Genomic DNA, 9962 nt, shown 5'->3' on the forward strand with positions numbered 1-9962 from the left:
CCAGCTCATTCTTAAATGGTTCCTGTCATTTATGCCTAGGCACGTACTCACCAAAACCAGGAAAAAGGACAATTGGTTCAGCAAGCAAATAACTGAGAAAGCTACTAACTCATAGCCTGTATGCGCAAGCAGTAAAGGAGTAAGGATTGTATATAAGGAAGCTATAATTCCACTAGAACTGCTTCTCAGTAGGGATAAAGGAAGTACTCCAATGCTGATCACTTACAGACAGACAGAGTGGCTGACATGGGTGTCTTTAAATAGACAGAGGTAATCCACTGGGCAGTGACATGCAATTCTCCCGACAGCACTGACTCCTCAAAATCTGCTTTCCGTAGAGGATATTCTTGCCTCCTTCATCCTGAAACTTCCAGATGACTGTATTGTGACAACGCTGCACTACTGATGGAGCATATTTTATAGATCAGACAATACTGTGATTTTTTTTGATGATAGTGTCTCTCTGTAGTTTCTTCTTAAAGGGGTGAAATTATCTTTTTTCCCTTGAGTAAATTAGGTATTAGTTTGTGACACAAAAACTCAGTGTCAACTTTTTTAAAGTTACGGCCAAGAATCACTGTTATAGTTCCACCTATTTTTCTCTACTAGGGTAGTTTACTTGTTGTAAACATCTTTCTTCCCCTTTGAAAGAGGGGACGAGTTACTGCAACAGCTGCAAAAGCCTCTAAAAGGACGACTTTTGGTGTGACTTCAGCACTGAACTACTGCTGTCTTGGAAAATGTCTCCCTTAACGATATGCTTTGGCATCTGTTTTAATTTTAGTTGTGCTGACATAGCAGAGTGAATTTTGTTTCCCTTCATTTTTGTTTTCTCTAGGGAGTTTCCACAGAATATATATAACACTCATAACCTTCTCTTACAACACCTGTGAGACAGATAACACTACTAGCTCCTGTATTCTTTCTATGCCTCTAGTCAGGTCTATTAGGAAGACCTTTGTTTAGTCTTTGAGAAAACAAAATATTTCTTTTTTTACTGCCATCCTGAGAAACTGGTTATTTCTCTCCACCATACTGTGCTACTGCCTTCAGACACATAACTCTGGAAAGAATCCATGTGTTTTTCCTCTATTACATTATGGTACAAGAGGATTAAAGTTATGTATTTAAGGTGATGTTTTGTTTTGCATGTTGCTCATCCAGAGCATTTATGCCCAATTAGATACTCAGGAGGTCTTATCACTTAAAGTTCTTTCAACTGGCTTTAGAAGAGTAATGTTCATTCTTTAGAACTAGCTAAACTTAAAGCCTAAGTCATTTTAAATAATATGAATGGTGAACCACAATCTCCATGAGTGGAATTTTCCAGATGTACAGGTGCCGAGTTCTCATTCAGTGCTTTCTGAAGGAAAAGGATGTGCATTTTCTAGCTGTATAGGGGCCTGCATTACAAAGAGAGTGCAGTATAGGAATGGTACTGAATTGCACTGGTATTCAGTGCTATACCTTTGTATAAATACATAGAAATAAATAACCCATGCATCTAGATCTTGCCTGAATTAGGCACACAACTGCAACTACAAAATGCAAGTGTGACCTCAGATGGCATTTTGTCCACATAAAATAGTATTTCAAAACAATATCTGACGACTGAACTATATTAAATCTAATACCTCTTTTAAAAAAAAAACAAAATTTCATCCATATTTTGAGGGGGTTTTTTTTGTCTTTTCATTCTCTTCACTGTTTGGGGAATTATTAATCTGATCTTAGATGAGACATACCTGGCACTGATTTGCATGTGTGTGTAACTTTTGCATCCTCTTTCAGATGTCTATCTCCCTTAGATATTTCAGGCACACCAAGGGTTCAATATTTAAGAACTATGCCATATTTTTAGCTGCCCTCCCCAATTTGCTTCAACAAATCTCAGTACAAACAAAACCAGGATCTAGCCTCAAGGCAGGAAAGGACCACCTCTGGGTTCCACAGTACCTTTTCAAGAGCATTGCTTTTAAAGCCAGTTTTCTCCTGTAGGGACTGACAAGAATGAAGTCAAAGCAGCTTTTCTTATGCCAAAATAGACAGGCATCTACTAGTCCGGTTGCAGGGAAAGATTAAGCTTGTTGTAGCCAAAGCAGAGGTTTGTGAAACCCAGAAACTGAGCAGGCACTATTTAGGGTATAACTAACATCAAATTGCCTTGAACCCAATATAAATGTAATTAAAAGTAAATTCTATGTAACCAATAAAAGCTTAAAAGCTTCTTGCTTATATTTTATGCATACATTTTACGTATGTATTTGTGTAATGTGACCATTAGCAGGGGAAACAAGGAAGCATCCATTGAAGAAAAAGACCGATAAATACAAAGATAAATGCAAAAGAGATAAATACAAAAGATTGCAGGGGAAAGACACCTTGATGCATACAAATTAAGAACGACTGACCAGAATCAAGGTAAGCAGTAAGAGAAGTAATGATATCCCTCTTTCAGGAGGCAGGCAAAGAGCATATTGACACCAGGCAGCAAGAGAAAGGGACAGTGAAGGAAGAGGACAGGCCTGCATATGTCCAGACTCCCCCTATGGAAAAGCTATCTAGCCTTATTGCCTCCACCTCCATAACAAAGACTAGCAAGGACAGAGCCATTAGACCTTACGGCATCAGTGCCATGGCACCACATATACAGCAATGATTTGAGATATTTATGCTAAGGACAAATAATTTTCCATATGTAGTGAAGATGACTAATACTGTTATTAGCACAAAATGAGTTGTTAATGAATGTACTTAATAAAGGCTTTTGAGTTAAAAATTGGCCTGTTTTATCAGTCTGCTAAGAACTCCAATCATAATGATCTCTAATTCCCTACAAGTAAACACATATTTACTTGTGAGATTATGCTCTTCTTAGCTTTAATAATCACAAAGTAAGAATATGAACAATCATTTATTCTGCATGCTAGGGTACTCCAATTAAATTTAACTCATTGTTGTACCCTCTGTGAGGGTAGTGTGCCTGAATCCTATCAGGACATGTGCCTCTTATTCAATGAAAATTGTTAAGCAGAGGTAATTCATATAGCAACACAAGCATTTTAATGATCAGGAAGTGGAAAGCTGGCCAAGGCTTATGATAGTAAGCCCTGCAGTAGCCAAACATATAAATTTTCAGTGCAATCTGACTGCTGACATGTTGTTTGCAGGACATGTCCTTCTCTGGTGTAAGTGGCCAAGTTCCACAGCAGTCCATCAGGCCTAGAGGAAGTACTGATCCCATGCATGAAAGTTAATGTTTTGCAATTTGGTCACCTCTCAAATACTTGCTAGCAAAATGTACTCACTGAAAACCCTAGCAACTAATTTGATGACTGCCATTTTTAAGGTGTTGCTGCTTACATATCCAGTTTGGAATCTTTGGCTGCTGTCAACATACGCTCTATTTTTAATCAGCTCTCATTTTGCGAAAGCACACTCTTTGGCATAGTAGGAAATGTATGCATCTCACTGTCCTTCAATAACTGGAATTTCACCTCCTCTTCCCATTTCACTGTGATTTGTCCAAAGACATTTTTCTTTTAATTTCTGTTCATAAACTTCAAACAGAAATAGTAGTGACTAATTACAGGAGACTTGTGTTTAATCAGCAGTCCTGCCCATTTGCCCTAAGCATTTGAATTGAATATTCTTCAGTTAAACACCACATCTTCCTCAGTATGACACCAGAAGGATATTATCCTGCTATAGTCTGTATAAGATGCCGTTGTTACTATATTCATGGGCTGATGCTGTAGCTGAAAGCTTTTTCTGCCTGAATGTTGGGCTTACTATTTTTGTGTGCTTACCTGAAAAATTGCTCAAGCATGCCTGTAACACTGCATACAATTAATGGTTTATATAATTTTCATTTTAAAAAAAATCCAAAAACTAAAATTATATTCTACTAGGTATTAGGAATTTGACAATATCTTACAAAACTTAATAATGCACTCAAGTTTCAATTAAAAATACACCTGTGGCTTGACAGCCTGAAATAGAATGATGTTATAGAAGACCCCAAAATAAAGTTTCTGTGGAGAAAAGAAACAGTTATGCAATAGTAGGCAAAAGAGAGATTGTTTGAATTTATAAGCTGATTACGCTGCTTCCTCATTTAGACTAAAGGGCTGTGGTCATCCAATTTCAAATTCCACTGATAGTGCAGTAAATTTTCAATTCCTAAAATAACATATCAGTGTATATTCCATTAGGAATACACTTAGCATCTCTGATCATGCATTGATCATAATTTCTGTAAGACTTGATAGGTATTTGTGGATACAGAACTTATGACTTTGAGAGACATTTGACGTTTTGTCTGGTCCTTGGTCCCAGTGGGAGTTAGGGACTGACTAGGATTCCTGACTACTGTCTTGTTAAAGCCTCCTCTGATTTTTGGACAATCCTGTGTATTGTAGCATACAAGAGAAAGCCTAGACAATAACACTACATCATTTAAATCCCTGGGGATTCACATACATTCTTCATATCTCGTTGCATGCCACAGCAGGCAACTGAGACCCTGATAGGTACTTCTTGTTCTGGTCCCAGGGATACCAGGTCTCAGATACCGTGCCTGCCCTGTTACCTACTACATTTTCTGGGTCTTACATAGATTGCCAAGATGCCTATTTTTTTCAGTTTACAGATTTACCATACCATTCCCCATATAAGAAATATTTCTCTTTGTATATAGCTCATTTTAAAGCATCCTTCAAACAAGCTTTCAGTGAAAGACAAAGTAACACCGTAACTTTACTAAAAGCATCATAACAAATGTTCTTAATAAAGTTAGCAAGTGGAGTCGGGGTAGAAGGTAGTTAGAGCAGGTTCTGAACACACTTGCATCATAATCATCCTTAGATTCCTTATGTTTCAGGCTGCAGGTAGTACAGACAATCTCCTGATGGAAGAGCTTTCTGCTCATAAGAAGCTTTATTAGTTTCTTTGGGCAAGGAAATGTTCTGTGAGACAAGACCTCCACTCCATCTGCCTATGCAAGTTATGTCACATAAAACTTCTTCCTACTACCTGGGTAACTAAGGGTGATGCTTTTGCAGAGTTAAGCATCTTGTTAAACAAAATATTTAAAATAGTTTGAACACTGGCACTGACAAAAATGCTCAACAGAAATATTTGAATGGGAAAATGAAAGTGGCTCATTACCAGATCTTGACTGAAACCAGACATGACCATAATTAAATCATGGCAGGGTGACATTATGCTTCATGTTGTTGATCTGTTCCACAGTCTTTGAGAACACTTAACATAGATAACAACATGCTGTGGCTTCCTCATTTGTGCTCTGCACCTTCAACATTGTTTACAATTTTATACCATTTATTCTATCAGCAGAAAAGCTTAACTGGCTTTTACATGTGTCTTTTTTGTACAAGTTAGTATTCTCAGATATTCTTATCAAGACTGGATTCATGTTTTACATGAAAATACCTGGGAAACTGCTCATTAATTAAAACTTACAGAGCAAGGGTTGTCAGAGTGATCTTCAGAACTATAGTACACAAAACTCAAGCCCTTCAAGATTTGAGACCCTCAAGATTTGAGTCAAATTTTGAAATTTAAGGTTGTTTTAGTTATTTATGAGTAGTGTAGCTGGACAGTTATAATTAAGCAATTGCACTGTTGAATTTGTATTCTTGGCTAACACTGTCTCAAGAAAAAATGAAGACAATTCCAAGATGAATGACAGTAACCAGGAGTGAAATCAGGACTAAGCAGTACCTGGGGGAAAGGTAATTCCAGCAGAGCCAGATCCTGACCACCAACTCATTGATCACCTACCCAAAATGGACCACAGACTCAAATGGAGGGAAGAACTACACCTGAGAAGTAATTAGCATGAGAAGTGGGAAATACAACAAGCAAATAGGGGGTTGATGAAAAACTCACTGATGAAAAACTGTGGAAATTATAACCAATGAATGCTGCTGCCTTTGTCTGATGGAATGTGTAAACAGTCTTTGTGTGCTACCTCCCAGCTGCCTCCTTTGCGCACTGTAGGATGAAAAAATAGAGATACTTCAGCTTGTTGTGAGAATTAGCAGTGAGTAATGAACCCAGATTCAAGACAATAATTTACATTTGAAGTTGCAAGTGGCAATCAACAAACTGGTGCATTCATCTTATACCCAAAGTCATCTTGACAGACTTTAGCTGTAACACACTGGAAAACAGACCAAGAAGGATTTACCTCACTTTATTCAACAATATTCTAAATGATATTGTGTCGCATAAATTCTTGGATCTTTTGACCCACAAAAATAACTGGGTTTTTTTATACCGTCTCAGATAAGTGAAAGCAAGGTAATATAGTCAGGGTTTCTTGGTCTTTATTTTGGATACACATTCCAAAAGATGCTCTGGAAACTGAACTTATATCTTAAGAAATGGTTTAGCAATAAACATATCTAAACATTGTTTGAAATGTCATCTCAGAGTGAAAGCATGCAACTTGCTCACATTTTTAGGTTGTCAGCAGGGCTCCTCTAGTGGCCATGTGTGCTGGTGTTTGACATTGGAAAATGATGCTTTGTCAAACACTAGGCCATGAAAACCTGTCCCCAGACAGGGCCAAAGGAGTAGAAGAGAGCAAATGGAACACTCACAGCCTTTTTGCTGATAGCCCTGAAGGTCAGCAGTACTCCACCTACTCCACCAGAGACTGCAAATTTCTGCACATCAAATTATGTAAAGGGGTATCAAATCAAACCACTCTGTTTATTCTAAATGACCTTCTTGTCACAGACACTTCAAGCACATGGGAGCTGCTAAAATGCAATTTCACTTCATATAATTACATGAGTGTGTGCCAAGTCTTTGGCTCACATATGAACTTTTGTGGCAGAGGGACAAATTCTCCAAAGTAATTCTTCTGCTGTAGATAAGCTCCCATGGCATCTGAACTGTAATTACAAGGACAGACTTAAACAACTGACAGTGGTAATATTACTGAATATATCTTTGACCAATGAGTATCTTCACTTCTGTGTATTTAAAAAGGGCACTAAAATTAAAAAGTGTCTCTTAATTGCAAGGAAATTTGAGCAGCAAGGAAAGATGGAAGTACTTCAGGCCTTGCTAGAAAAGAAAAGGAATCCAAAAGGATGGTGTTTTTTTCCTTCCCTAGGTGAAAAGCACAATGCAACCAAGTCACAATATACTGTAACCTGTTTCTTTAACTGCGCTGTGGCACAAAAAGAGTGCCTTCAAATTGAAAATCTTAAGAAAAACAAATTTTGAAACAAAATCTTAAATTTAAGCTACTGCATGGTGGGTTGACCCTGGCTGGATTTAGGATAAAAAATAATGAGACCAAAGGCTTGTTGGTCAAGCTAAGGACAGGGAGATTACTCACCAGTTAGTGTTACAGGCAAAACAGACTCAGCTTGGGGCAACTAACTGAACTTGTGACTAAATCAGATCAGAGTAGGGTAATAAGAAGTAAAAGTAAATCGTAAAGCCATTTCCCCCAGCTCTCCCTTCTTCACTTCACTCCCTTTTTCTCTACTTCCTGCTCACAAGCAGCACAGGGAGATGGAGAATGGGGGCTTCAGTAAGTTCATAACATGTTGTCTCTGCCACCACTTCCTCAGGGAGAGGTCTCCTCACATTGTTCCCCTTCTCCAGCATAGGGTCCCTCCCATGGGAGTGAAAACTGCATTAATTTTCCCAGTGTAAGGCTTTCCAACAGGCTGCAGCTGTTCATGAATTGCTCTATCATGGATGCCTTCTATGGTGTGCAGTCCTTCAGGGAGACTGCTCCAGCCTGGATCCCCCTTGGGACCACAAGTCCTACCAGAAAATCTGCTCCAGTATGGGCTGCTCTGTCAACGGGGCCACAGGTCCTGCCAGGAGCCTGCTCCAGCATGGGATCTTCACCAGGTCAGTCTTCTTTGAACATCCACGTGCACCTGGAGGTCTCCATGGGCTGCAGGTGGATCTCTGCTCCACCATGGACCTCCACAGGCTGCAGGCAGCTGCTTCACCATGGTCTTCATGATGGGCTACAGAGGAATCTTCTCACAGAAGCCGCCACCCCTGTGGCACCAAATCCTTGCTGTGCAAACCCAACACAAATTGTCCTAAAGAGCTGTCACTTACCTCCCTTACAGCATCATAGCAGCACCACTGCTTTGAACTCATTAGTGACAGGCATGTTATATGCAAAGAATGTTAAATCCTGCTACAGGTTTTGATCTCAGATATTTATTTTAGTAAGAGATAAGCTCATTCCTTGCCGTTTTTGGTATGGTTCTTGATATAACAGAGTACAACACATGAAAATGTGTCTTTCACAAGTATTAGAATAGGATGAGGAGTGCAGATTCAGTGCTGCAATGTTAAGTTTCTTCTAAAGTGCATTATTATAACAGGACAATAAACAGAGCAATTCTCCTGTCCTCCTACAGCAGCCATGATGACTGGTAGGTTCCTTATATCTGTCTGTGAACAAGGAAATAACTTTCAAGATTTCTAAATTATATTTTAAAGCAAAATTTTTAATCTTACTTGCCAGTTTTGAATAAAAAATGGAAAATTTAATCCTGCCTTCCAATATTTGAGTTTACTTTCTCTGCCATTAATAAATCCTGGAAAAAAAAATGAACCTGTACTGGGAAAATGTGTTTTTCTTTCATCAAATTCAATGCTTCTTTCAGTATTTTTAGGTTTTGATATTATGAAAATAAAATTTACCCCATTTTCTCTCATTATTTCTTTGGAAAGAGCTTATTCTTCAGCACCTGAGTTTTAGTTCTAATAGCTCATATTTTTCTTATGCATTTCTGCCCCAGAGGCCAGCTATTTTGTCCTGCATTTTGGAAAGAAAGCAGTTATTAACCTCATCAGTGAAGCTGTACAGATCTTACACTTTGCTTAAAGATTTAAGAAATGTATGGGACAAACTCCTGTTAAGCTAAGTGTTTCAGGAATGACAAATTCATGTCACTAAGTGCTCTTAGTGCTGTACTTCTAGCCCACCAATTTTATTCCTCCCTGGATGCATTACTATTTTTAGCTATTAATCCAAGCTACTCTCTCAGGCAAAACTCCCTCTGGAAGTTTTATAATTCTGCCAAACGGAGAGAACAGAGACCCTGGTTTTGAGGTGTATTTCTGTTTTTGAAGAAGAATCAATTCTATATGTTCTTTGGTGTTTTTATCTGAGCATTTTCTCATATTTCCTGCATATGAGACATTTGTTATACTTGATGTGGTACCTCACTGCTATAACCAGCCTTTAAAAAAAAATCAGAGCTTAATCTGAAACTCTTGATTGTTTTCAGCGGTACAGAAAAAGTACAATTGCTTTTTGTAACAAGGCAATGACACATGGCCACATCAGTCCCCTTTCAAGAGGGAGACTAGCTTTAAAATGCCTGATAAGAATTTAATAATCCAAGAAGAAAATTAATGGCATGTTACTAGAAAAATGGACAAGAAAGTAAGCATAAGACTCTTCAGTTCAAGAAAAGAAAACCGAAAGCAGACCATAGAATAATTTGTGTTTTTTACGCCTTCTAAATGTTGGCATTTTTAACTGTCACAGACAATACCTTAGATTGTTAACATCAACAGGCAGGAGATAACCATAGACATAAGGAGTGAATGCCCAAAACTGAGCTTCTGAATTCTCAAGAACAGTCTGCTATTTTCTAGCTACAAGCTGTGTAGGCTTGTTGTAAAACATGGAAACACTCTGGATTAGACCAAGTGACATGACTAAATCCCGCAATAAAAAAGGCATGTGCCATAGGCAAATCCCTTAATTTAGAGGCAGATCACATGTGTTCCTACATATATTTAGATGAAGAAATGCATGTTTATAAAATAGGAAAAAGGAGAGATTCCTTGAAAATACACCCAAAAAAGTGCCCAGAGGTCTTTGGGGATCAAATCAATAACTGCAAGCACCAAATAGCACAAAATCAAACTCCAGC

The sequence above is a fragment of the Parus major genome, chromosome Z, assembly GCF_001522545.3.
Source record: "Parus major isolate Abel chromosome Z, Parus_major1.1, whole genome shotgun sequence".
Taxonomy (NCBI): domain Eukaryota; kingdom Metazoa; phylum Chordata; class Aves; order Passeriformes; family Paridae; genus Parus; species Parus major.